This window comes from Leptonychotes weddellii, chromosome 15, assembly GCF_054177405.1.
Source record: "Leptonychotes weddellii isolate Sample4059 chromosome 15, ASM5417740v2, whole genome shotgun sequence".
NCBI classification, from domain to species: domain Eukaryota; kingdom Metazoa; phylum Chordata; class Mammalia; order Carnivora; family Phocidae; genus Leptonychotes; species Leptonychotes weddellii.
This window is the reverse complement of record NC_138383.1, coordinates 21,398,996-21,425,213: the sequence shown is the minus strand read 5'-3', so window position 1 is coordinate 21,425,213 and position 26,218 is coordinate 21,398,996. Positions and strand designations below refer to the sequence as shown.

The 26,218-nt window shown below is 47.4% G+C and overlaps 1 protein-coding gene and 1 pseudogene across 1 annotated transcript in view; both read right to left on the bottom strand.

Annotated features, from left to right (window-relative positions):
* CALCOCO2 (calcium binding and coiled-coil domain 2) overlaps positions 1–21,881 on the bottom strand; it is a 286,509-nt gene extending 264,628 nt beyond the window's left edge. Inside the window, exon 1 of the mRNA XM_081805154.1 lies at positions 21,878–21,881. The gene's annotated coding sequence lies outside the window, so the exon portion shown is untranslated. The remainder of the gene's footprint in view (positions 1–21,877) is intronic.
* Positions 21,882–22,261: 380 nt separating this feature from the next.
* LOC102731277 (phosphatidylinositol N-acetylglucosaminyltransferase subunit P pseudogene) lies at positions 22,262–24,332 on the bottom strand (annotated as a pseudogene).
* Positions 24,333–26,218: the final 1,886 nt, after the last annotated feature.

Here is a 26,218-nt window from a genome sequence, read left to right as displayed (position 1 = left end):
GTCTGCCTTCGGCTCAGGTCATGATCCCAGGGTCCTGGGATCGAGCCCCGCATCGGGCTCCCTGCTCAGCGGGAAGCCTGCTTCTCCCTGTCCCACTCCCCCTGCTTGTGTTCCCTCTCTCGCTGTCTCTCTCTCTGTCAAATAAATAAATAAAATATTAAAAAAAAAAAAGACTGTAACATTTTCCTCATGCTTCTGCTCCCACCACCCGCTTAGGGAGAACTTACTGAATATTGGCTTCTGTTTCAAGCCTTTTACATACATGGTCTCATCTAATTCTTGTCACAACCCAAAGACGAAAGGGATTAATGTAATTCTCATTTGACATCCTATGGAACCCAAGACTCACAGAGGGTAAATAGCTTGTCCACAAATGCCATATTTCTGTTAATACAGCTAATGGTTATTTTTTGCTTTGTTGGATTTTTTTTTTTTTTTTGGCAGTCACACCAGAGTTAACTCATCTGGAAAAATCTAATTATTTTTGCATGTATGGAGGCTTGAGAGTATTTTCTCCAGCTGGGTCCATACAATGATTTAAACATTTTTTCCAAATTTTTATTATGAAAACTTTCACATATTAAGAAAACATTGAAAGAGCAGTACAATGAGCACTACATCTACCACCTCAATTCAGCTGTTAACATTTTGCCAGGTTGGCTTTATGTAACTCTCTATTTATGCATCCATCCTTTCATCCGTGCATTCAAAATAGGTTGTACTTCACCCTTATATTTTTCAGTGTGCATTTCCTGAAAATAAAGACACTGTTCTATATAACCACAGGAATGTTATCATACCTAAAAAATTAACAATAACATCCAGTGCATATCAAATTTTCCAATGCCTTAAAAAAATTATGGTAAAGTACACATAAGTCTACCATCTTAATCATTTTTTTTAAAGATTTTATTTATTTGACAGAGAGAGACACAGCGAGAGAGGGAACGCAAGCAGGGGGAGTGGGAGAGGGAGAAGCAGGCTTCTTGCCAAGCAGGGAGCCCGATGCGGGTTGGACTATTACCCAGCCTTAAAAAGGAAGGAAATTTTACATTTCCCATGCTGCAACATGGATAAACCTTGAGTTCATTTGCTAAGTGAAATGAGCCAATCATAAAAAGACAAATACTATATGATTCCACTTAATATGAGGTACACAGAGTAGTCAAATCCATAGAGACAGAATGTGGTTGTCAGGGGCTGGGGACAGGAGGGAATGGAAAGAGGTTGTTTAATAGGTATAGAGTTTCAGTTTTTCAAGATGAAAAGAATTCTGGAGTTGGTTGCATATGTGAATGTACTTAACGTTAGTGAACTGTACACTTAAAAATGATTAAGATGGGGGGCGCCTGGGTGGCTCAGTTGTTAAGCGTCGTTAAACGTCTGCCTTCGGCTCAGGTCATGATCTCAGGGTCCTGGGATTGAGTCCCACAACGGGCTCCCTGCTCAGTGGGGAGCCTGCTTCTCCCTCTCCCACTCCCCCTGCTTGTGCTCCCTCTCTCACTGTGTCTCTCTCTGTCAAATAAATAAATAAAATCTTTAAAAAAAAAAAAGAGAGATATCTCTTTGAGACCCTGCTTTCAATTCTTTTGGGCATATACACAGAAGTGGAATTGCTGGATTATATGATAACTCTATTTTTAAAAAAGAATTATTTATTTATTTATTTATTTGAGAGAGAGACAGGGAGAGCACAGAGGGAGAGTGAGAGGGAGAAGAGGACTCCCCGCTGAGCGGGGAGCCGGATCGATCCCAGGACCCTGAGATCATGACTAAGCCAAAGGCAGACGCTTAACTGACTGAGCCCTGAGCCGCCCAGGTGCCCTCATTATGGTTTTGATTTATATTTCCCTAATGATTAGTGATGTTAAGCATCTTTTCATGTGCTCATTGGTCATTTGTATATGTTCTCTGGGGAAATGTCTATTCAAGTCCTTTGGCCATTTTTAATAGGGTTGTTTTTTTTCTGTTGTTGTTGAGTTGTAGGAGGTCTTTACATATTCTGGATATGTAACTCCTCATCAGATATATGATTTGTAAGTCTTTTCTTCCATTCCATGGGTTGCCTTTTCCCTCTTGCTGATTGTGTCCTTCGATGCAGCAGTGACCTTTTTGAATTCAAAATAGCTTACCTCCATCTCTATTAAACTTCATGGCTTTTCAGGCATGGTTTCATCCCCGCCTAGAACGCCCTCCCTACTTTCCTTTGTCTGGATGACTCCTCTGCATCCTCTTAAACTCAGTCCAGTTGTCACTTCCTCCACTCTGTGGGAGTTAGGAGGCTTTCCCCTATATTTTTTTTAAAGATTTTATTTTTATTTATTTGAGAGAGAGAATGAGATAGAGAGAGAGAGCATGAGAGGGGGGAGGGTCAGAGGGAGAAGCAGACTCCCTGCTGAGCAGGGAGCCCGATGTGGGACTCGATCCCGGGACTCCAGGATCACGACCTGAGCCGAAGGCAGTCGCTTAACCAACTGAGCCACCCAGGCGCCCTGAATTCAACTTTTTTAGATTCCCCATACAAGTGAGATCTTACAATATGGGTCTTCCTGTGTCTGGCTTATTTCACTTAGCATTATGTCCTCCAGCTTCACCCATGTGATTGCAAATGGCATGATTTCTTTCTTTTTTTATAGCTGAATACTACTGCAATATGTATAAAAAAATTTTTTTTAATTTACTATTTTTTTTATAAGTCTTTTTTTTTTTAAGATTTATTTATTTGACAGAGAGAGAGACACAGCGAGAGAGGGAACACAAGCAGGGGGAGTGGGAGAGGGAGAAGCAGGCTTCCCGCTGAGCAGGGAGCCCGATGTAGGGCTCGATCCCAGGACTCTGGGATCGTGACCTGAGCCGAAGGCAGACGCTCAACGATTGAGCCACCCAGGTGCCCCTACTATTTTTTTAATTAAAGTACAGTTGATGTACAACGTTATATTAGCTCCAGGTGTAGAGCATAGTGATCTGACAGTTCTATACATTATGCTCACCATGAAAAGTGTGGTTACCATCTGTCACCAAACAATGCTCTTACAATATTATTGACTATATTTCTTATGCTGTACTTTTCATCCCCATGACGTCTTCATTTAATAACTGGACGTTTATACCTTTTAATTCCCCTCACCTATTGTGCCCATCCTCCACCCCCCTCCCTTCTGGCAACTACCAATTTCTTCTTTGTATTTATGATTCTATTTCTGTTTTTGTTTTTTAGATTCTACATATGAGTGAAATCATATGGCACCTGTTCTTCTCTATTTCACTTAACATAATACCCTTAAGATCCATCCCTGTCGTTGCAAATGGCAAGATCTCATTCTTTTGAATGGCTGAGTAATATTCCATCGCGTGTACAAACCACATCTTTATCCCGTATCTACCGATGGACACTTGAATTGTTTCCATTTCTTGACTACTGTGAATAATGCTGCGATGAACATGGGAGTGCAGATATCTCTTCAAGATGCTGACTCCTGGGACATGTCCCTATTGTCAAGTGTCCTTCAGGCTTCTCTGACAGTATGGAGTCAGAGGCTTTCAGGAGATCAGGGGCCCTGATTGCTCAGGGCAGCGCCGAGCTCCTGGGAGTAATGGGTGTTGGGAGGACATCGATGCCTGCACGTTCAGGATTTAATAAACCAGACGCATATTGTGCTCGCCTTTCAGTGAACCCCGACCTTCCTTTCAAGTCCCTGGCCTCCATGTTCATTAAAAAATTTGATCACCAGTGACCTGGGCCCCAGTGCAGCTGACACTGCGTCGGTCCTTTCATTTCTGCTCTGGCCCTGACGTGCTCCAGGGATGCAAAACAGCCGGGGCTCAGTGGTGAGAAAATAACTTGCTGGAGAAATCTGTCTACAGCGAGGACTTCAGTGTGGCGCTAGGAGGTGGGAAAAGGACAACTGGAAATAAGAGGTTTTGCCCTGCTGAGCAGGAAAATATTGTTTTCATGGGCCACCAGGAGGCAGGGGTTGGGGCAAGGATGAAATCTTGAATTCTCTTCTTTCTAAGGGAAGAAAAACAAGAGAGAAATAGCATCTTCTCCAGCTGCAGCCAAATTAGTTTTAGGGCCAACCTTTGGGTCAGGCATCCCCCTCTGGTCTCTGCTCACACCTTTAAATCCTGGATGTGAGACCTATCTCCAAATAACTTTTGAAAGGGTGATTTGGGTTATGTCCTTGACAGCTTCTTCTTCTTTTTTTTTTTTTCAAAATGTAATTTTGAGGTCTTAACTTTGAGGTCCCACTGTCTCTGTAATTCTCACTCTGAACCTTCACGGAGATACAGCCCTGGAGACTTGACACGGTTTGACATTTTGCAGGCCTTGACACTGAGCAAGGACACGCGGTATGAGCAGTGACTCTTGGTCCAACAGGATGTGCGTACTGAGGGGATTCTCCGAGGGTGGGGCTGAGACACCCCGAGTAATCCATTCTGTCTGGCCTAGGTGCCTTAGGGACAGCATTTGCGATGGGACCAGCTGGGCTCGGGGACACAGCCCAAGATCGAAGAACAGGTTTTTCTTTGGCATATGACGTAGCACTTAGCAACAGCCTCGATGAATGTTTGTTGAGAGCATATGGGTGCCACGCACGGGTGAGAGGCGGGGCATTAACAAGCTGTGCTGGCAGAGTACTTCCTTTTACAAGGCCCTTTCGAGACATCTCATTTCCACAAGAGCTCTGTGTGAAGTGTGTATGGCAAGTATTATTTTCATCATTTTATAGGTGAAGAATCCAAGAGTCAAATGAATTAAGTGACCCGCCTACGATCCTACAGCTAATGAAGAGTGGAACAAGTTTTCAGGCTCCAAATCCCATGTTCCTCCTCCTATTAAAAAATAACCCAGACTTGTGGCCAAAATTGCTAGCTTACAACAGACTATACCTGCGTAGGGAGGTATGGACGATATAAGGTTGGCCTTGATTGATAGTTGTTGAAACTGGGTATTGTTGGGCATGTAAGAGGCTATTCTATTCTGTCATTTATGTATATGTTTGAAATTTTCTTTGTTATTTTTTTTAAGGATTTTAGTTATTTATTTATTTGAGAGACACAGAGAGCACGAGCATGAGTTGGGCGGGGGTAGGGAGAGGCTGCAGAGGGAGAGGGAGAAGCAGACTTGCCACTGAGCAAGGGAGCCTGATGCAGGGCTCGATCCCAGGACCCTGAGATCATGACCTGCACCAAAGGCAGACTTGACCGACTGAGCCCCCCAGGCGCCCCACGGAAGCAGTACTATTTGAAACATGTTTTCGTTCTCATTGTCTTACAAGAAACTCTGAACACAGGGTTGGAGACCTTCTCTTCCCCACTGTTGGAAAAATAGGACTCGTAAACAGAGACACTCTTCCGTTTAGCCGGGCCTGTCTGTCCTCACCTCCCTTCGGGATTCAAGCACTTAACTTTGTTTTGTCATCGCAGGTGGACGGACTGAGCACGGGGGTCACAGTTAATTTTTTTCCGCTTTTTCAGTGGAGCTTCTGCCAAAGAAGTGGGGAGGCAGGGAGAGCGCGGTGGGGAGGGGACGAAGGCCTTCAAAATTTAGGTGCCAGGTCTCTTCACGGATTCACAGAAGACCAACATTTGACCCCTAACTGGACTGGCCCAGGTTAAAGGACACCAAAACCAGCTTCACTGGGATGCTTCCACCTCAAGTCCTGCCTGATTTCAGCCAAACCCAGTGCTTGGCAAGGCCTCCCTCCTCTCTCACAGGGCCTTCTCCAACCAGCCGGGGAAGAGCCTTGGGCTATTATCTGGTGTGATATCAAGTATTTAGCTGGAGAACGTTCAGAGCTTCAGGGATGCAGGGACTGTTTAGATATCAGATTCTCTCCTGCCAGGTCAGGCAAACCCCCTGTTGACGAATGGCTGTGTTTCCTCAAGCATCTTTCCCAGCAGCGAGTTATCTTGTGCGCCCTTTAACTTGCTGTCCAGCTGAGAGGCCCCAGGCCTGCAGAAGCTGTGCTTCTAATCCCCGTCTCAGGCTCAAGCGGCTGCAGTGGGCGATGGAAGGTTGTTTACAAAAGATGAAGGCTCACTGCCTTGCACCTGGTTTCTGTCTGGCCCACGCTGACGGGGATGAAGGATCCTTCATTTATCTCAGCCTCTCTTCTCAGGCAGGTCCTGCTGTCATGGCAAGCTCGGGCCCAAGGCTGCTTGGACTGGCCTTTCAGTCCCTGATAAGCAGCTTGCTGAGGGGCTGGGGAGAGCACTTGGAAGCCTACATGCATCACCGAAGTCCCCCCGCTCCAGGCTGGGGGCGGCAGGGCTGGGATGGGGCAGAGGCTGCGGAGGGTTTATATGGCAGGTCAAGTGGCCTTGATCCAGCTTTCTGGTGGGCGGGGCATCGCGCTCTTTCTCTATTTACAGATTTGGGAAACAGGTAGCCCAATAACCCGGCTGCCCTTTTTGCCTTCATGGGAGTAAGAGACAAAGAGCATCTACTAGGCGAAGGGCATTAAAGACGATCGTGTTTTATGAAGGACAGGGACAAAGTAGAGAAAGGCCCAGTGGGACAGACATAGCAATCGGGAAGGATAGACGTGGGTGTGGAGAGCGTGGAAGCCCCCTCCCTAAAAGTCCCTGAAGATAATAACTAACGTTTATGGGGTGCTTACCATGCGCCCAAGCCCTGTGCTAAGCTCTTGATCTCATTTAATCCCAAGAAGTAAATACTCTTATTATATCCGTTTAACAGATGAGGAAATAGGGGCTTAGAGCGATTAAGTATACAGCCAGTAAGAAGAGCTGAGATTAAACACAGGATAGCTTGGCTCTGGGGCCCCAAGCCTTTAAGGACCAGGCTGTAGTGGAGAGACACAGGGTGGGTGACCGAGTCTGGGGCACAGAGATCCGTGGCCGCTGATGAGTGTTGAGGAAAGTGGGTGCCTGGTTTTGCCTGGTGACACCCTGGTCCTCGAACCTGGAGTGAGGAAGCAAATCCAGGGGGGCAGTTAGGAGAAGCAGATAGCACAGGGTATCTGTGGAGGTCTTCCCTCCAGGAAGATGCGTTTGGAGAGGGGTCAGGAGACTGCAGGCCCTGACGACTTCGGGTGTTTTGCTGCCACAGATTTCCTTGAAAACAACTGCTTCCTTTTGACTTGGATAAATCCGCTTGCTGCCTTCCACCTTCCTGGAAAAAGTCAATAACCCTTTGAAAATGAATTCTTTTTTTTTTTTTTTTTTAAGATTTTATTTATTTGACAATGAGAGACGCAGTGAGAGAGGGAACACAAGCAGGGGGAGTGGGAGAGGGAGAAACAGACTTCCCATGGAAGAGGGAGCCCGATGCAGGGCTCGATCCCAGGACCCTGGGATCATGACCTGAGCCACTCAGGCACTCTGAAAATGAATTCTAATAGTAGATCCAGTGGGGATACTCTCTGGATCGAGCAAGAAGTTAATAATCTCAGGTGTTGGCATCTACTCCAACTCATTGAATAATGCACTGTCTCCTCCCTCCTGGGACAGATGTTTTGAGCTGTTTGGACAAGCCACCACTCTCCCCTGCATTGAAAGAACAACAGGTGTGGCCAGGGCCTCAGTCTCAGGAAAGGCTGGTCCAGGGCTCAGGAGGTCTATGTTCCATTTTTTATCCTACCACAGAGTTGCTGTGGGACATTCAGAAAGGGGCTTCCAAACCCTGGGCCTCTTCTCCTGCAACAGAGAAGTTTCTCCCTTTCCCCATCATCAAAATGTGGCAAGGACAAGGACAAATGGGACTACTTAAAACAAGTGTCACCTACATTCCAGGCAAGGTGGCTTTGATGAAGGTAAGCCCGTGCCTCTTCTCTCTCCGCGTCCTTCCGCTGAGGTCTGGGCCTGTATTGCAGCAGCCAAGTCAACTGTCTGAGGGGTAGAAAGCATTGACAGAGGCCTTCAAGCTTCATTTCTGCAACTGCAGCTCCTATCTGACCCCTTGAGGACAGACAGTTGGAGACAAGGGGAGACTGGGGTGGGGGGAGGGGACACACTGTTTCACACTCTTCCAACCTGACGCCGCCAGGGCGGGGATGGTGACAGGGCCTGGACTCTGCGTTCGAAGCAGCTGAGTCTTGTGGACAAGAGGCAGATAAACTGCACCAGGCCTCTTAATGAACCCAGCGCCAGCTTCAGATAAACTGTCGCCACTTACTCCTCCCGCCCTCCCTTCTCCAGGAGAGCCGCTCTGCTGTGCATCAGCAGCAAGTTTGGAGCTGGACCTGGGACCCCGGGGCCTGTTGCTCTCCCGGGAAGTTCGGGAAGGAACTCCAATGAGAACCTTGTTTGATTCCCCTTAGCTCCAACTGAACCCCACTCTCAAACCCAAAGAGAAGCAGGAAACCAGCAACTGTCTGAAAAATATAGGTAAAAACCACTGGGGGAAGGTTAACTTGAAAAAACATATTCCCCAGTACCTCAGAGTGTGACTGTATTTGCAGATCTGTTTTTTTTTTTTTAATTTATTTTAAGTAAGTTCTACCCCCAATGTGGGGCTTGAACTCAGAACCCCCAGATCAAGGGTTGCATGCTCTACTGACTGAGCCAGCCAGGCACCCCTGTAGATATGACCTCTAAAGAGGTAATTCAGGTAAACTGAGGCCATTAGGATGGGTCCTAATCCAATATGGCTAGCGTCCTTATATGAAGAGATTAGGACACCGATTCACGCACGACACGCACCGGGGGGGAGACCATGTGAAGACACAAGATGATGGCCATCCACAAGCCAAGGAGAGAGGCCTCAGAGGACACCAACCCTGATGACACCTTAATCTTGGACTTCTAGCCTCCAGAGTTGTGAGAAAATAAATTTCTATGTTTTGCTTTCTTGCTTTTTACTACTCTTTTTCCCCTTCATATCTCCTTTGATTCGTAAGTCCTTTCTAACCACCGAAGAGGTATGTACATTACGAGCAGGTAAATTCTGTTAATAGATGTTGGAAGCCCCATCCCAGATCAGTAGAGAAGAGGCAAAGATAAGACGACAATCCGGGACTCCAGCCTCCCACCAAGAATATTGCATTATAGTATTTCCCCTCCTATTTATCTCAATAATTCCCTCAACTTTATGCTTTGTTTTGGCCCTTGGAGACCTGGCCAGGCACATTCTAAGAAATGGATCATCTCTTTGTAGGTCATTGGGACAAGCAGATGCTTCTCTTCCAGGTTGCACACCACTCAGATTACTCCATGAGCCCATAAGAGATATACAAATATTAACTAAATATTAATATTCCTAAGGGTGTGAGCATGTGGTCATTCTTATTAGGGAAATGCAGAAGCTTTTTCTGAAGGCATTGGAAAAACAGATCTATGTTTCTCATCTGGGGTAATGTCAGTGATCAGAAGCAGGTAGAAATGACCTCAAGGTGGTCTTCAGGCACTAGGATAAGGCCCAAGCCCAGGGCTGGGGAGGATACGAGATGCCTAACCTCAAGCATATCTGTTCCAACAGCTTTAGGATTCCATAGAAATTTGGCAGGAGATAGTTACAATGTGCAGGATATGATCTAGCAGGATCAAGGACCTTCTGATTTTTATCTCAGTGTTTTACATCCAGGGCAAGTGTTTTTAACTGAAGGAGATAGGAGAATTCCATTTTTTCTTTTCTAACCTAGCTGCCGATTTGGATGGGTTGGTATTATTCTCTAATCGTTCCACCGAAGTAAGCAAAGCCATGCCATAAATTCCTTCTATTGCCCCAAACGTGGCTGCCTTAACACATTTCTAATCACTTAGTATGGCTCGAGTTCTTGATGTTTACTTAGATGGCGATGCTCATTGGTATCACCATCCTTTTCGTGTGTCTAGTAAACAGCCCATAGTCTTCTACTCAAAGTGTGATTCATGGACCAGGCTCCGCACCATCACCAGGGAGCTTGTTAGAAACGCAAGTAGCTCAGACCAACCCACATCTGACTCCGAGTCTGCAATTTAACAAGGCCCCCAGGTGATTCACATGCACGTTGAAGTTGAAGAAGCACTGGTCTGTCTTGCATTATCTCTTCTACTTATGAAGAAGGGCGAGTATTCTTATTTCCATTTTATCGGTGGAAACTGAGACTCACACAACTGCATGGAGGATTTGGAATTTGAACCCAGATCTTTGGACTCCAGATCCCCAGCTCTGTCTACTACGCTGTGATTCAGGAGGAGAGACGAGCAGCTGACTCAATGCAAATGAGTTATCCGGAGACTTGACCTCTTTGTGCTTCTGTTTCTCTCACGTGTAAGACGCTCTCCGAGGGACAGAGCGTTGTGATGATGAGCTCGGTTGTCCCTTCTGTCCTTTATCCCCCAGCCATCTAACAGCATCTCTAACCCTGGCCAACTGCTTCACAAGTGCAGGGTGTTAGCGATAATTGCCAGCACCTGTCATGGTGCCTGGCATTTAGGAGGCACTCAACAAATGTTTGTTGAGCCAAATAGAATTACCTAGCATTAGCGAGAGCTCTCGGCCGCTGATTACCAAGGTGCATTGGTGAAGGAGTGCTGTGGGTTTTCGTGGCCCCTCTCTCTGGTCCTGGAGAAACATTGAAATTACGCGTCCTCCTGACAAGAATTAGGGACACCATCTTCTTAACCTGAAAGGCAGATTTTAAAAACAAATTCCATTCTCTATGTCTGTCTCCTGAGTAGGGCCCAAGCCAGGAGTTGATGAGTGTGGTATTTACATGCTTACACTAGGAAACAGGCTCGGCTGCATTTTCTTTGACTGGAAGCACCGAGTGTGGGAAAAGTCAAGAGCACGGACTGAGCCAAGTTTGAAGCCAGGGGTCAGCAGAAAGATATTACTGGGTGACAGTAACTGGGATCTGCCTGTAAACGTTGGCTGAAGTTTGAGGCGTCCTCTGAGATTGTTGATAATGGGAAAAGCCTCATGTTAACCAGACAGAGGATTTCAGTGCTGCTAAGCTGCCATAGTGCTGAGTGGGAAATGTCTAGTTTTCTTTGCTTGCTTCCCCCAAGAGAGCAGAAATGAAGCAAAGCTCGGAGGAGGGCTGAATTATTGTTCTGTAAGAAGTTTTCCGAAGATCTGGGCTATAAAGACAGATCTCATTAGTAAATGTGACAGCTATTCCGTTGTTCTATGCATTTCAGTATTTTACACCAAACTATACATGAAAGGAATATACTGTCTTTTACAAGGAAGCTGTCAATCCTTACCCTCGGTGAGCTGGCCACATATTTGGGGGTTCATCCACCTGGGTAGGGCTGGTTGTGCTGCTTAACCCACATGTTCTCATCCAGCCCTCTTGGTATCTGCTGAAATCTGTGAGCCATAAGATAGATAAACCTGTAACACTGTCTACCTTTGTGTGCATCAGACTCTAAGCTACAGACTGGGCCCCAGATGCAACAAGATGCAGTGTGGCCTTTGATCATATGAAGATTAGAGAGACTGGCTTCATCCTCATCCAACTACTTTAGCAGTCAGCTAGAGGACCCAGTTGCTTCCCCAGAACTGGCAGGGAGGCAGGGATTCAGCTCTTCCGGTGTGGGTGGAAGAAAGTTTTCCCTTTGCCCCAGTGCTGCTCCACTTGTTTTGGCCAGGAAATCTGTAGCCTGGGGATTTTCTAAGAGTTGGATCAGAAAGAAAGAAAGTACTAGCTTCGGGGCGCCTCTATTCCTGACGCCACACGGTTGTTCTCAGAGATGTGTAACCCCATTCCTACTTGCTTTAATTTAGTTGGTTTGTTGGTCTCGTGGCACTGGTGATGGGCAGGTAGATTTCTTTCCCTTCCTGCTATTCCCTCCCCCCGCCCCCCCCATGCGATCTTCTACTCCAGGCTCTTTGCTGGTTGATTCACTCGTCCAACAAGTATGAACGCGTAGGAGGCTGTGTAGGTAGGCACGGGAGAAAATCGACCATTTCCTCTTCGCCATCCCTAGTTGTCACTTACTTAGACTTCTGTCACCACATTTACAGCATGTTATTGCATTTATTTGATATGCTTGCATGTATTTCCCCTCAAAGAAAAATGAACATCTTAAGGGAAGGAGTCATTTTGTTTTTAACTTAAGCCAAGTTTTCCAGCAAATGGGAAATACCCAGGATAGTTGATTAAATTGGATGAACAAGGGCAGTTGAAAGGATAGAGATGAACCAGAGAGATCAGGTCTCAGAAAAACCAGATCTAAGTTCTTCTGAGTAGCCTGAACCTGGTGTAAACTTCCAAAATGGTCCCGGGTTTGGAAATTTGACCTTTTCAACCTTGACATTGCCACAGCCTCACTGTGGTTGTTATGCTGTTGACAGTGTCGCAAGGATGTTTGTCGGGACTGAGGACAGTGGATAATATATCATCATTTTCAGCGCCACAAAAGACATTTATCAGTGATAGAGAATTGCTTAGAAACCATTGCAACAATACAGTCTTGCAACTGATCTGTAAAATTATCTATGTACATACTAATGTTCATTTTTTGTGTGCATTCTTGAACGGAACCATAAAATGTCAGAAATGAAGATTGTAGAAGGAAGCTCGCCTGCTTCTTTTCACAAAGGAGGAGTTGAAGCGCAGAGACTGAGAAAGAACATATTAGCAGCTAATGGAAGAGCTGGGATGAGAACCAAAGCCTCCCAATTCACCAGAAAATGCTGAGAAACTATGGAGAGGGTAACAGGGGCTACACAAAAAGTACTTCCCTCTTATTCAAGGGACCTGAGCATTTTCTTCGATTTCCTTCCTGCAGAAACACGCACAGAGCCTTTCTTTTTCTCTCGGTCTCTCTCAACCTCCTTCCTTCCCTCTCTCTCTCATTGTGTCTCTTTCTCTTCCCATTGCTAACATTTATTGAGCACTTACTATGTTCCAGGCAGTTTGGCGCTTGACAATGGGGTAATGAAGACCAAGTTGGGCAGAAAATATTCAAATTCCACATACTTAAATTTGATGTTTTGATGCTTGACAATGGGGGTTCCAGGCAGTTTTGTATGCATTCTCTCACTTCATCGTCATGATAACCCTGTGAGGTAAGCCCAGTAATAATCATAGTTCTTCTTCTTCTTCTCCCCATTTTATAGACGAGGTAAGGGGAAGTTAAACAACTTGCCCAAGATCATACAGTTGGTAAGTGCCAGAATTGGCATTCAGACTTGGGGCACCTGACTGGCTTAGTCGGTAGAGCATGTGACCATCTCAGGGTTGTGTGTTTAAGCCCCATCTTGGACTTCGAATTCAGACTCAGTATGTCCCACAGCAGAGTCCACGCTCCCAATCATCACTCTGTAGTGTTTTCAGAGCTCTACCCAGGTTTAAGCAATACCCTCCTATGGAGCACTGAGGACCCTTGCTGAGAAAGGAATCACTCTTGGCAAGTAGGTGCCAGGCGCCATCTTACTTTGTACTCATCACCATAATAGCCAATTGTAATGATTTGTTTTTATGCTTGTCTCTCCCACTAGAATATAAGTGAAAGGGTGTGTCTTTCATCTTTTTATGCCCAACACCTAGCACAGTGGCTCAGAGATAGCGGCTAACCCATACCAGGTAAGTGAATAGAGGAATGCCACTCTGATGGAGATCGCAGGGTTACACACACTAGCACATCTATTCAGAGCTCCTGAGTTGGGCACTTGAACCACCATGTCTGCTCTCTCTGCTCGTTTTCCTTGTGGTGCAGTGCTCCACATGGGCAGCTGGTTCTCTGGTGGAATGCAGACCCCTTATGGGGGGACGACTATGCCAGGGGACTGGGCAGTGGTGTGGCACCCCTCTTTCCTTCAGCAGTACCTTGATGTCTGGAGCCAGGGATCCCTTTGTCTCCTTGCTGGCTTGGTTGGACCTCCCCAAACCAGGACTGACCTAGGCTTGGCAGCATGGGCCTCAGAAGACTATTGTGGCTTACTGCCTTCTGAAGGTTGGCCTGCTATTTGTTTCCAAGGCCAATTTCTCCCAATCCAGGCTCCCAAACCAGGAGAAGGGTCCATACCACTGGCTCTGATACCTGACCTGAGACTCTGCAGTGTCTGTTTTGATTTGAAACCTCTGCATGGAAAGGTGTCTGGTTCAGACCATGTTCACGTCTCTGTTGGGTTTATCACCTCCGCGGGCTGCTTGCCTGCTTGTAGTCAAAGCCCCATAGGCCCGATGTTCCACACCCCACATCCTGCTCCTTCTCCCTGCCGAGGGGACAGACCTGACCCAGGCCTGGCTAGGCGGGGTGGGTCACCATCCTGTTCTTTGCCCTTCCTCATGGCCAGGGAGTTCCAAGGTCCTGATGGGAGAGGGCCTGCTGTCCACAACCCCTCTCCAAGAATGTGCTCTCCCATGGGAAAGGACGTGGAACCTTCCACCCGGAGCCCCCAAGAGCGGCTCAGTCATAGGAGGGGGAAGAAAAGTCCACTGTGCTATAAATACTTCTCAAATGTCTCTTGTAAATCTCCAGATGTGTCAGCCAGGCACAGGGAAGAGAGCCTGAATTAGAGCCGATTAGAGACCATATTCTCCCAGAGGAGGGCAAGCTTGCCTGTCAACCCGAGCCCCACGCAGCCGCAGCCGCAGGGACCACCTCAGGAGGAGGCTGCCCTCCTGCCCGCCTTCCCCACGGCTGCCGGCCTGTTCCGGGGCGCTGGGCGCTGCGAGCTTTGGGAAGGACAGGCACCCCTTTCGCTTGGCTCTCCTGCCCTTTGTGCCGGGAGCGCAGGGGTCCTGGGGTGGGGGGGGTGTGCCCTCTTCCCTGAGGGTGGGGGTGGGCGCAGGGCGCGAGGACGACCCCAGACGTGGCAGAAGCCAACTGCCCGGGCCGGTGGGTGATTTATGAAGTGCTGAAAAGCATCTTCGAAGCTGTCATTTATCTTACAGCTCTCAGCCTAAATAAACACAGAATCCGCCTAATTATAGTGACAGTGGAAACACAACACCCCAACGGCCTCGCCTCCGCCGCCCGCCCCTCTCCTGGCCGGCCCCGCCCCGGCCCCGGCGCCCGCTCAGCCCACAGCTGCACCCTAGCGGCGCCTCGGCACCCAGCCCCGCAGCCCGCCGCCTCGGCCCGCCGCCCCCCGGCGCCCCCCGGCGCCCCCCGGCGCCCCCGCGCCCTCCCGTGTCTCTCTCCTCCCGCTCTCTCATGCTCACTCAGGCTCCCACCAGCGCGCGCCCCTGAAAAGAATTTGCCAAGAGCAGAGGCGCCATCTCCATCCTGCCGGGGGCCTGCACCTGCTGCCCCCAGCCAGCCGCGGCAAGAGCGGGAGAGGACCCCTGGCCCGGGAGCTTCCCTGGGTTGTCGTCCCCTGAGCCAGAGTGGCTCAGGGGGCTCCTGCAAGGTCAAGGGACTGTCTCTTTCTGGTTGATCAGGTCAGGAAAGGCAGAGGGGCTGGGGAGTGGGGGTGTCTTGGGTATCTGGCAGGTAGAGAAAGGAGGAAATTCTTTTTGTTCTTTGGTGATTTTGTGCCCTTCCCTGAGGGAGGGAAATGCTCCTTTTGCTTGATGACCTTTCCTCTCTATACCTGTTCCTGGACTTGAACTTGGAACTTCCCTTCCTCTTTTGCATGTGGGAGGCCTCCTGCCTTTTGGAGACTCTTCTAGAAGTCTTGGACTTCAAAGCAGAGAGGCAGACACTTCAACAGCAACCGGGACAGTGGTATCACAGGGTGGTTCTGGATGAAGACCTCATCCACTTGGGGGTACCCTCTCCCACTTGGCCTTTGTCCTGAGGAGGGGGTGCTTAGGGCCAGGGCTGTGTTTGACACAGAAGAGGAATAACAACCAAGGGGCGTCACAGTCCCTTCCACTCTTCAGAAACCAGTTCCCTGAAAATGGGACTTTCAAGAGCCCAAAACAGTGCACGCCCAGGGGCAGCTCTGGATTTCATCCATGTGGTGTTAACTTACACACTAGCACACACATTACACTAGACAGATAACTCACCCCTAATTTACTGCTGTCTTTCTGTGTGTGCAGGGTCTTGTTCTAGTAGACAAATTTGGGGATCTAATAACAAAGTAAAGGAAGGATTCCTCAAGAGCAGGTGTAATCTGAGTAGGCCCCCTGGAGGATGAGGGCTTTAGAGAAGAGTATAAATAAAGGGCTGCCACCTAGCAGTTGGATGGGAAGGGAGAGGAGGCCTTGAGGAAGGTGACTAGGAGAGTGAGCCCATAAGACAGGACAAGAAGCGGGAGTAACTCTTCTTGCACATGAAGAGCACAGACCTGGAAATTTTTCATCCTGACTTGGCTTCCTAACTCATCTGCGACTTGTTCTGTCAGAGCCTTATGGAATGTAGTCCCCTGTGTTAGTTCTAGCGTTCAAACTGAGCGGCCCGTACCATGGACCCACGTAACGGTGGGCTGAGCAGCTGGGTTCAAGAGAGAGGCTCCTGATTCACGCTTTTTGATGATACCAGCAGGCTCTCTGCCAGTCTGTGGGTGCCTCTCCCCTCCAAAGAGCAGGATTTCCCGCACCCCAAAATCCAGTCTGCTCAGCCAAGTCTGGGAATCCTGCTCAAAGAAGAAAGTCCAGGCCTTTTCCATATAGTAGGCAGAGAAGTGTGACAAAGGAGAGATCCATTTTTTTTACTAGTTATACCACTGCTTACCCATTAAAGTAAGATAAAAATACCTGTTCTCGGCCTGGCTCCCAGAGCGCCAATTCAAATGAATGAGGATATAAAAGCTCATGGTAAGAAAATCTCTCCCTAGGTAGTTCCAGATGAAAGAACAGCTCTTTAGCACTTCTCGTGAGTTCGACCATGAGGCCTCTCCTTATAGCTGGCTGGGGTAATCTCTGCATTTTTTTTTTTTTAAGAGGGGAGCCGAAAGCCTCAGAACAGTTGAATGAGTTTCCTGAAGTCACACAGTAAATCACTCTTGAAGACTAGATTCTTTATGGGATCACAAATAAGTTTGAAGAGTACTTGGTTTGCATTAACTCTTGGAAGGCAAGACAGGAGGAAAACACAGTTTAAAATGGCACATCTACAGTTTTAATAGAAAGAGGAGAAAAACTCTGCTCGAGTTCTGTTTGCGGAGTCATTTTAGTTTTTTGGGGGTCTTTCTGCCTTTCTCTGCTTTTCCCTTTCCAATTTTCACCCTCTGCCTTGACTCTCCCTCTTCTTCCCTCCTTAACCTTCTGTCCAGTCAGCACTTTTGGCCCCAGGATGCTTTGCTTTTTTTTTTTTTTTTTTTTGCTGCCAGTCCTTTCCTGCTGGCTGCCAAGGTCTCTCCTCCCTCCTGACTTCCTCAGTTGATCCTGTGCAGAAGCTGATAGCTTATCTCCATGAAGCAACAAGAAAGTGAGATAGTGGGCTCAGAAGCCAGCAACCCAGAGCATCTCGGGAACCCGACTGCTGGTGTGAGCAGTCTTGTCACCCCCCAGCCATCCCCACCCCCCAAGTGAAGATCACCAGTCAATACTTCTCTCGCTCTGGTCTCGTCTGTGCTTCCAAAGTCAGATGAAGACAGATGAGAGAACAGGCCCTGGGCAGCTGGGGTGTACCATGTCCCTTTGGCTTTCAGATGTCTAACTTCAAAGGGAATTTGCGTCCTGTTTTTGTTTGTTTGTTTGTTTGTTTTTTCTCTGATGTGCTGTGCAACATCAGAAAAGTCATTCAGTCTCTCTGGGCTCCAGTTTCTTTTTTCTTTTTTTTTTTTTTTTTTTTAAAGATTTTTTATTTATTTATTTGACAGAGAAAGACACAGCGAGAGAGGGAACACAAACGGGGAGTGGGAGAGGGAGAAGCAGACTCCCTGCCGAGCAGGGAGCCCGATGCGGGACTCGATCCCGGGACTCCAGGATCATGACCTGAGCCGAAGGCAGTCGCTTAACCAACTGAGCCACCCAGGCGCCCTGGGCTCCAGTTTCTACAGGTAGGTAGGATCCATCCAGAGCGGGCCTGTATGTATTTGACCCCAGGTTTAGAGCCCTGGCAGGTCCTGAGGAGTGGAAAATAATTGCCATTTCTAGTAACTTCTGGGGCATGGCCTCACACTTTTCCACTTCCTTCTTCTGTCACTCCATTCTGTTCCCCAATGACCTGACATGGAAATTTTGTCCCAGGCAGGAATGATCTCACCTGGAGTGCTCCCAGTTTCGATTCTGAGAAGCCCCCGGGGTTGGAAGGACGTTACTCATCAGTTCTTAATCTAATAAATATGCAACTTTTCCTGTACTAGAAAAATATTTTCCATTCCCACAAAGCAATAAAAAGCAGAGCAATTGCTTCTTTTTTCTGCCTCAGTCTAGGTCAGTGGTTCTCCAACGGGAATGATTTTGTGCCCCGCCCCGCCAGAAGAACCCAGAAGATAATTTGGGATTGCTTGGAGACAGTTTTGGTTGTCACAATGGGAAGGGGGTCGCTAGTGGTGTCTGGTGGGTAGAGGCCAGGCATGCTGCTAAGCATCCTACAATGCACCAGCAGCCCCCACGTCAAAGAATTATCTAGCCCAGAATGTCAATAAAGCTGAGGTTGAGAAACCCCGCCGGTCCAAGTCATCATTAAGCTAGGTCTTTGGTGAAGTTTTGGGGCTCAGAGAACATGGAAGTAGGAAGAATTTGCTCTTAGAATCCTCCCATATAATAGGGAAATAGTGCCTCTGGGTTGGGAGGCATCCTGTCTGAGAGGAAAGACACAATTCTTAAGCCCATGCTTGGGGAATTTATAGTCTAAAGAAAATCACAGGAATATGATCTATTAAACCAATGTTTATCCATTTAACATGTATTTATTAAGCTCTTACTGTATGCCAGGTCCTATGTAAGGTTCTAAGGAGGCCCTAAATGAGTTCCCAATCTATGCACCTGGGAGGGAGTTTCTCTTCCCCTTGGTCCTATTTCCAGTCACCTCTGTGGACAAGATTTGACCAATATACTTGGGAATGAAAAGGACGTTTCAGAAAAGTTATAAAGTATAACTTTATAAAGCAGAATAAAGAGGTTCTAGGGAACTGGCAGGTCCCTAGAGTAGTTACGTTGGGTGTATTTGGGAAGTGCTTAGAAAAGTAGAAGCCAAACTCGTGGGAAGAAACAAAGGCTTGGGTTCCAGTGGAAGAGCAGGTGAGCCTACTGGGTCAGGGAAGCAGCCTCAGAGTGGAGAGGCTGCTGAGAGGTGAGACCTGGTCATTGCTTTTGGACTCAGGCCAGGGGATTAAGATGCTCTGGGTGGCCGGGTGCCTGGCTGGCCCAGTTGGTGGAGCACGTGACTCTTGATCTCAGGGTCATGGGAACCTTACATAGGACCTGGCATACAGTAAGAGCTTAATAAATACATGTTAAATGGATAAACATTGGTTTAATAGATCATATTCCTGTGATTTTCTTTAGACTTTAAATTCCTCAAGCATGGGCTTAAGAATTGTGTCTTTCCTCTCAGACAGGATGCCTCCCAACCCAGAGGCACTATTTCCCTATTATATGGGAGGATTCAGGCCCACATGGGGTGTAGGGATTACTTAAAAATAAAAAAATTTTAAAAAAGCAGTTCTCTGAGTTGCCTGGGCTCACAGCATTGGACAAGGACAGCCCAGCTTTGCAATATGCCCTGGAGCTCACAGTAAATATTGTAAGAATATGGTAGGAAGAGAGAAACCCTAGCAAGCCCGGTGTAGCCTGGAGGTACCCTGGGACAGATCCACCTTTACCCACTTTCCGCAATGGAATTCACTTGCCAAGGGTGAAGGCAAAGGGGGATCCCAGAAAGTGGGAGCTCCCGTCAGCACTGGCATGAATGGCAGTGAGCCAAATACTTATTTCTGAACTCTTCTGCCGGGAACTTTGGAGACGTCAGCAGATTCCTTTCCTCATGTGCCGATGAAACAGGACTTTTTTTTTTTTTTTCATTTTATTTTTTAAGTCTTCTCTACAGCCAACGTGGGGCTCGAACTCACAACCCCAAGATCAAGACTCTCACACTCTACTGACTGAGTCAGCCAGGGGCTCCATTATAGGATATACTACATGCATTCATTCAAGTAACATTTCCTGAGCACTTACAATGTGTAGAAATTACTCTAGATGCTCCAGGAGTTACAAGGATGCATTTATTCATTATTCATTCATTCACAGTCATATATTGAATACCTACTGTATGTTTGGCACCATGCTATATGCTTGGAATACAGAAATAAAACACAGACTCTTTCTCAAGAGTCCATGGGGACAAACATTTCTTAAATTCCTACTATGTATCAAACCTCAAGCCAAGAGCTTTATGTACATGATCTTTACAATACTCAAACTAAAGGCCCAAAAAGTTTAAGCCAACCATATTGCAGTTACTCAAAAAATTAAAAATAGAATTACCATGTGAACCAGCAATTCCACTTCTGGGTGTATACCCAAGAGAATCGAAAGCAGGTTCTCAAAGAGACATTTGCACACCCTTGTTCACAGCAGCATGATTCACAATTGCCAAAAGGTGCAAGCAACCTACCTGTCCGTCAACAGATAAATGAATAAACAAAATGTAGTGTAACCATACAGTGGAATATCACTCAGCCTTAAAAAGGAAATTCTACATGTCCCAGGCTACAACATGGACAATCTTTAAGGACATTACACTAAATGAAATAAGCCAGTCAGAAAAAGAAAAATACTGTGTCATTCCACTTATATGAGATACCCAGAGTAGTCAAATTCATAGAGACAGAAAGTAGAATGGTGGTTGCCAGGAGCTGGAGAGGGGAGACTGGGGTTCGGTGGTTTAATGGGTAGAGAGTTTCAGTTTTTCATGATGAAAAGACTTCTGGAGCTGGTTGCACAACAACGTGCGTGTACTTAACACTACAGACCTGTACACTTAAGCATGATGAAGATGGGAGGCTGCTGGGGTGGCTCAGTCGGTTGAGCGTCCGACTCTTGAGCGTTGGCTCAGATCCTGATCTCGGGGTCCTGGGATGGAGCACAATGTCGGGCTCCCCGCTCAGTAGGGAGTCTACTTGGGATTCTCTCTCTCCCTCTGCCCCTCCCCCTGTTCTCTCTCTCTCTTTCAAATAAATCAATCAATCTTTTTTTTTTTTAAAGATTTTATTTATTTATTTGAGACAGAGAGAATGAGAGAGAGAGAGCACATGAGAGGGGGGAGGGCCAGAGGGAGAAGCAGGCTCCCCGCCGAGCAGGGAGCCCGATGCGGGACTCGATCCAGGGACTCCAGGATCATGACCTGAGCCAAAAGCAGTCGCTTAACCAACTGAGCCACCCAGGTGCCCATAAATCAATCTTTTTTAAAAATGATGAAGATGGGGGCACCGGGGGCCAAAGTCAGTTGAGTGTCTGACTCTTGATTTCTGCTCAGGTTGTGATCTCAGGGTCCTGAGATCGGGCCTCTGTGGGGCTCCGTGCTGAGCATGGAGCCTCCTTGGGATTCTCTCTTTCCCTTGCCCTCTGCCCCTCCTCCCTGCCAACCCCCCTCTCCTGCTCCCTCTCTCTCTAAAAAAAATTAAAAAGATGAAGATGGTGAATTTTGTTATGTACCTCTTTTACCACAATTAAAAAAATTTTTTTTTTAAAGTTTAACCCACATATCCCAGGCCTGATTCTAGGATCCCATTCTTTTTCCACTACAAAAACAACTATAAGGTAAGGGGGAAAGGAATGTGTCATTGGAGGAGTCCCGACAAGGAATCATCGATTAGTGTGTCAATCTTTGCATCCAAAGATGACAGCAGTACTATTTTTCTTTGGGCATTTGGGGCCAGAAAGAGAAGTACTAGCCAACAGCCCTACTCTAAGCCAAGATTTAACATGGTTTACAGAGTTCCATGCAGGTAAGATGCAGACTTCTCTCAGAGTCTTTCCTCAGGAAGATCTTTGCCCCATTCCCCAATCTCCCCAACCCCTTTCTGCCCACCCATGCTGCTTTGCAGGGGCTCACCACCGAGGGCAAGAGGTCACCCCTGGTGGAACCAAGTGTTACAGAGGCAGAGATGGGGGAAGGGCCAGCTCTGGCAAAACTTTGAAGCAGCCAAGTTTTGTATTGCAGGCCTTGGGAGCAGGCACAGGGCTGAGTCCGGAGACTGGAGGTCTAGCTTCTGCTCCAGACTTGCTGTGAGACACCGGGAAAGATGTTCTCCTTCTCTGGGCCTTGGTCTCCTTACCTGCAGCGTGAGGGGTTTGTTCTATGTGAGTTCGAAGCTTTCCCCTCCAGCGCTGCCCTTGTAGGAGCTTTGAACCTTTGGACCCCTTTGCTCCACTGCCTCGCCAGGGTCCTCGTGCTCTCTCATACCTTCTCTTTCAGCAAAACTGGACAGATTCTGATAAATCCCTGAGCACAGAAGCACATTTTCTCCCGAGGATATTTGCATTTCTATTGGCATCCAGAGGAGAGAGAGAATGAGGCTCTAACTTGGGATCTCTTTTGACTAGAAGAGCAAGGGGCTTTTAGAAGGGGGCAGGGTGGAGGTGGTGGCGTGGAGGGACGTGCCCCAAGCTGCCAACCGGCAAGGTGGTGGCTCAGCCCTTGGGTGGAGGTCTTGGCACACCTCGCCCAGGGAGGCACAGATGTGAACCCACCATGCTGCTTCTTCTTTTTCCAGGGAAACTGCAGGGGTCCTGGCAGCCCTTCTGTCTCCGGAGAAGTGAGTTCCAGCTCAGATACCGATGAGGTCATTGAGATCCCCGGTCTGAGCTGGAATTTGGCAGGAGGGCTCATGGGGCAGCTGTTTGTGGTTTCTCTTTTCCTCTGAAGGAAAGTCTGAGCAGATGATCTCCTAGGTGCTGCCTGTTTCTATGTGAGGGAGAAGCAAGATGTGGCTCTGGATCAGTGGAGTGGGAGGGGGGTTGGCAAGGAGAGTCTGGGGCGACACATAAGCGACGTATTTTGTGAGATGAAAGATCCCAACTTCTTTCAGCAACTTCTTCAACTCTGCTTCTGTTCTTGGGAAACCTCATTTCTTCCCTAATATTTATTCATGAGGAATTTTGTTTTTGGAGACTTTGAGGAGCAGCTGCTTTGGGTCTGAGGGAATTCACCCCACTGGGAAGACAGCTTTTCATCTTACTTGGTGTGGCCAGAGCTCCTCATCAAGAAACATCAGCTCCTTGGGGTGGAGGGGCCTCCAACTCCAGAAGGATTACTGTGCAGTTGTGGAGGGCTCCCGACATTCTCTGCTTTGGGCCAGGCAGCCCCGGGACCTGGAGGGGACCTGCAAGGGCAGCTTCGGGAGCACGGAGGAGGCCGCGTGACAGGACAGGCATCCCTGCCTGGGGACCTCACAGAGCCTCGGAGGCCAGCAAAGCACTGTAGTGGAGGCTCCAAGAGCTGGAAGTTCCAGACACTTTTTCATCTTTCAGAGGCTCACGTCTAACAGGAGAAACCAGACACTTCGACCCACCAGCACACAAATTCAATGTAACGTGCAAATAAGGGCCCAGTGGGGAGGGCCAGGCTGGCTCAGTCACACAGAGGGGAGACAGGACTAGAAAAAGACTCACACCCGGTGCTTTTGACTGGGGGGGGGGGCTGGGGGAGTCAGGAATTCTACAGTGTCAACCTTGGGAGGGATTTGAAGCTCTGGCCTAACCCTCTTATTTTCCAGATGGAGAAATTGTGGGAAATGACTTGTCTAAAATCTGCTTCAAAGATGAGATTCAAACATAGATTTTCTGGCCCTAGTCCAGTGCTCTTTCCTCTGCATTTGATCTCTAAATGTCTGGTTTTCCCCAACATTCTGGGGCTCCACGTGTCACTAACCCTAGGACTCCCCAGCTAGCTCCTTCTCGTGCACGCCCTTTTTGTTCTGGGTTCCCACCCACCCCTCCCCTTCACTGGTTCACTGCTTGCTTGCTTTTTTTTGTTAATGGTAATGCAGTATTTTATTTATCCCGTCCACTAATAACTAATATTTGAGAACATTTATAGTAATGGAACTTAATCTAAGAAGTTCAACTTGCTTTTTCTTATATTTCAGTATCGGGTATTAGTAAGAGAGAGAGTCAAAATAATTATGGTCAAAATTATTCAGTCAAAAGCTTATAACAAATGCTTGGGATTAGTCTACATACAATGTAGGTTTTGGCATAAAGTTCTTTGACTGCAAGTAAGAACATTTGGTTTGCTTCACTAATAGGAATATCTTTTAATGCTGGGATGGCCTCTTCTTGATATTTCTTCTGCCGTGGATTTTTAGCATAGTTATCTGTGATTGTATGAATGGCGTTGAGCGGAGAGGTACTCCTAACGTTTATTCCAAATAGGAGTACATGCCCGATTACTATGGTAATGAGGAGGTAGACAGGCAATGCAACTGCCCAAGATTTTTGAGGCCAATAGGTTAAGCCTAAGGAGTTCAGCCAAGATTCAGGAATAAAGGCTCACACAAGATATAGTATGAAGCCAAATTGGGAGCTTAAGAAAAGAACAAAGCCATAAATTGTTCTTTCTGGCAATGGCAAAGGTAAATTTTCGAACATTTTCCCTGTGGCTTTAGACAATCTTGATCCTTGAAGCTCCCACTCAGGCCCCTCCCGATAGCTCGGCTACCTTAGCACACTGCTTTCTTTTTTAATGCCTGCCTGTGTAAACTCAGCTCTGTCACAAGCTTCTGTAAGGCTCATGGATTGTAAATGCAGCGCTCCAAGTTCCGGAAATGGGAGAGTCTGGGGCGGAGGCACTGACCTTCTAGAAGATGCAGGGAGATCAGGATGGTACTTGGTTCTTCCTGAGGCTCTGGACCAGTTCCTCTACCGTCCAACTGTCAGCCCTTCAACCTGACATGCAGCCCATGCCCCAGATATTTTACCTGCTCCTACACCTGGTCACCTTCTTTCCACCTCCCACCCTACCCCATTCAAGGACCGGAGCTTTTTTCCGCCCCCAATCTCTACCCCAACATGGGGCTAGAACTCACGACTCTGAGATCAAGAGTCAATGCTCTCCTGACTGAGCCAGCCAGGTGCCCCAAAGACCTGAACGTTTATCTATCTCTCTATCTATCTGTATATTTTTTTAATTTATTTTTTTGAGAGAGAGAGACAGTGCATGAGCAGGGTGGGGAGGGGCAGAGGGAGAAGGAGAGAGAGAATCTTAAGCAGGCTCCACGGTCAGCATGGAGCCTGATGAAGGGCTTGATCTCACAACCCTGAGATCATGACCTGAGCCGAAATCAAGAGTGCAACACTTAACCGACTGAGCCATCCTGGCGCCCCAACCAGAACTTTTAAAAGTGTGATTGAGCACTTGGGCATTTGAATGAATCCTTCTCATTCCACCCTCGTGACTGGCTCTGCTTACTTTTCGAAAACCCTGAATGCACTCCTGATGTCATTCCAAATTCTAAAAAATGCATGGGCACCTGGGCGGCTCAGTTGGTTAAGCGACTGCCTTTGGCTCAGGTCATGATCCTGGAGTCCCATGATCGGGTCCCGCATCAGGCCCCCTGCTCAGTGGGGAGTCTGCTTCTCCCTCTGACCCTACCCCCTCTCATGCTCTCTTTCTCAAGTAAAAAAATAAAATCTTTAAAAAATGCTGAGGATTCGTGGATATCTGCACTAGCTGGGGGGAAATGGGAGATAATAGTAACTGAGACCACAGGCAAGGTTAAGTGTAGAAAATAGATCTGAATCAAGCCACTTGGCGAGGCTCTTCTGCCACCTTGCTGTGTGGTCTTAGGCAAAGCCTTTAACGTCTCTGTGCCTTTGTGTCTTATTTACCAGGTGAGGATAATACTGCCTGACTTATCGACTTTCAGGATATGTTAAAGATCAAGTAGGAGGGCAGATTTGAACTTATACTTAATTTAAAAGAATATTGAAAAAAAAAGAATATTGCACCTAACTAGCATCACTATTAAGATTTCCCCCCAAATCTCATTTTATATATATAAATATATATTTTTAAAATTACCCGTCTCCACCAGCATCCTCTGAGGTACATTGGTAAGTAGCTAACTGTTAAACCGAGTCTGAATTTTTTTTTTAAAAGATTCTATTTATGTATTTTGACAGAGAGAGAGACAGAGTGAGCAGGGGGAGCGGGAGAGGGAGAAGCAGGCTTCCCGCCGAGCAGGGAGCCCGATGCGGGGCTCGATCCCAGGACCCTGAGATCATGACCTGAGCCGAAGGCAGACGCTCAACTGACTGAGCCACCCAGGTGCCCCCTGAGTCTGAATTTCATCTCCTTTAATACCCTGTTGTCCAGGGAGAAGGGGCTCATGAGCAGTGCCATGCTAGGTCAAGGGAAACAGGACCTGCATAATCCAGAAAGGTCTGAACAACCTCATGCTGATTGTGAAGAAAAACGAAGGGAAATAGCAGTGGGACCAGGTTCTGGGCTCACCCGTCTTATCCTAGTAACCCTT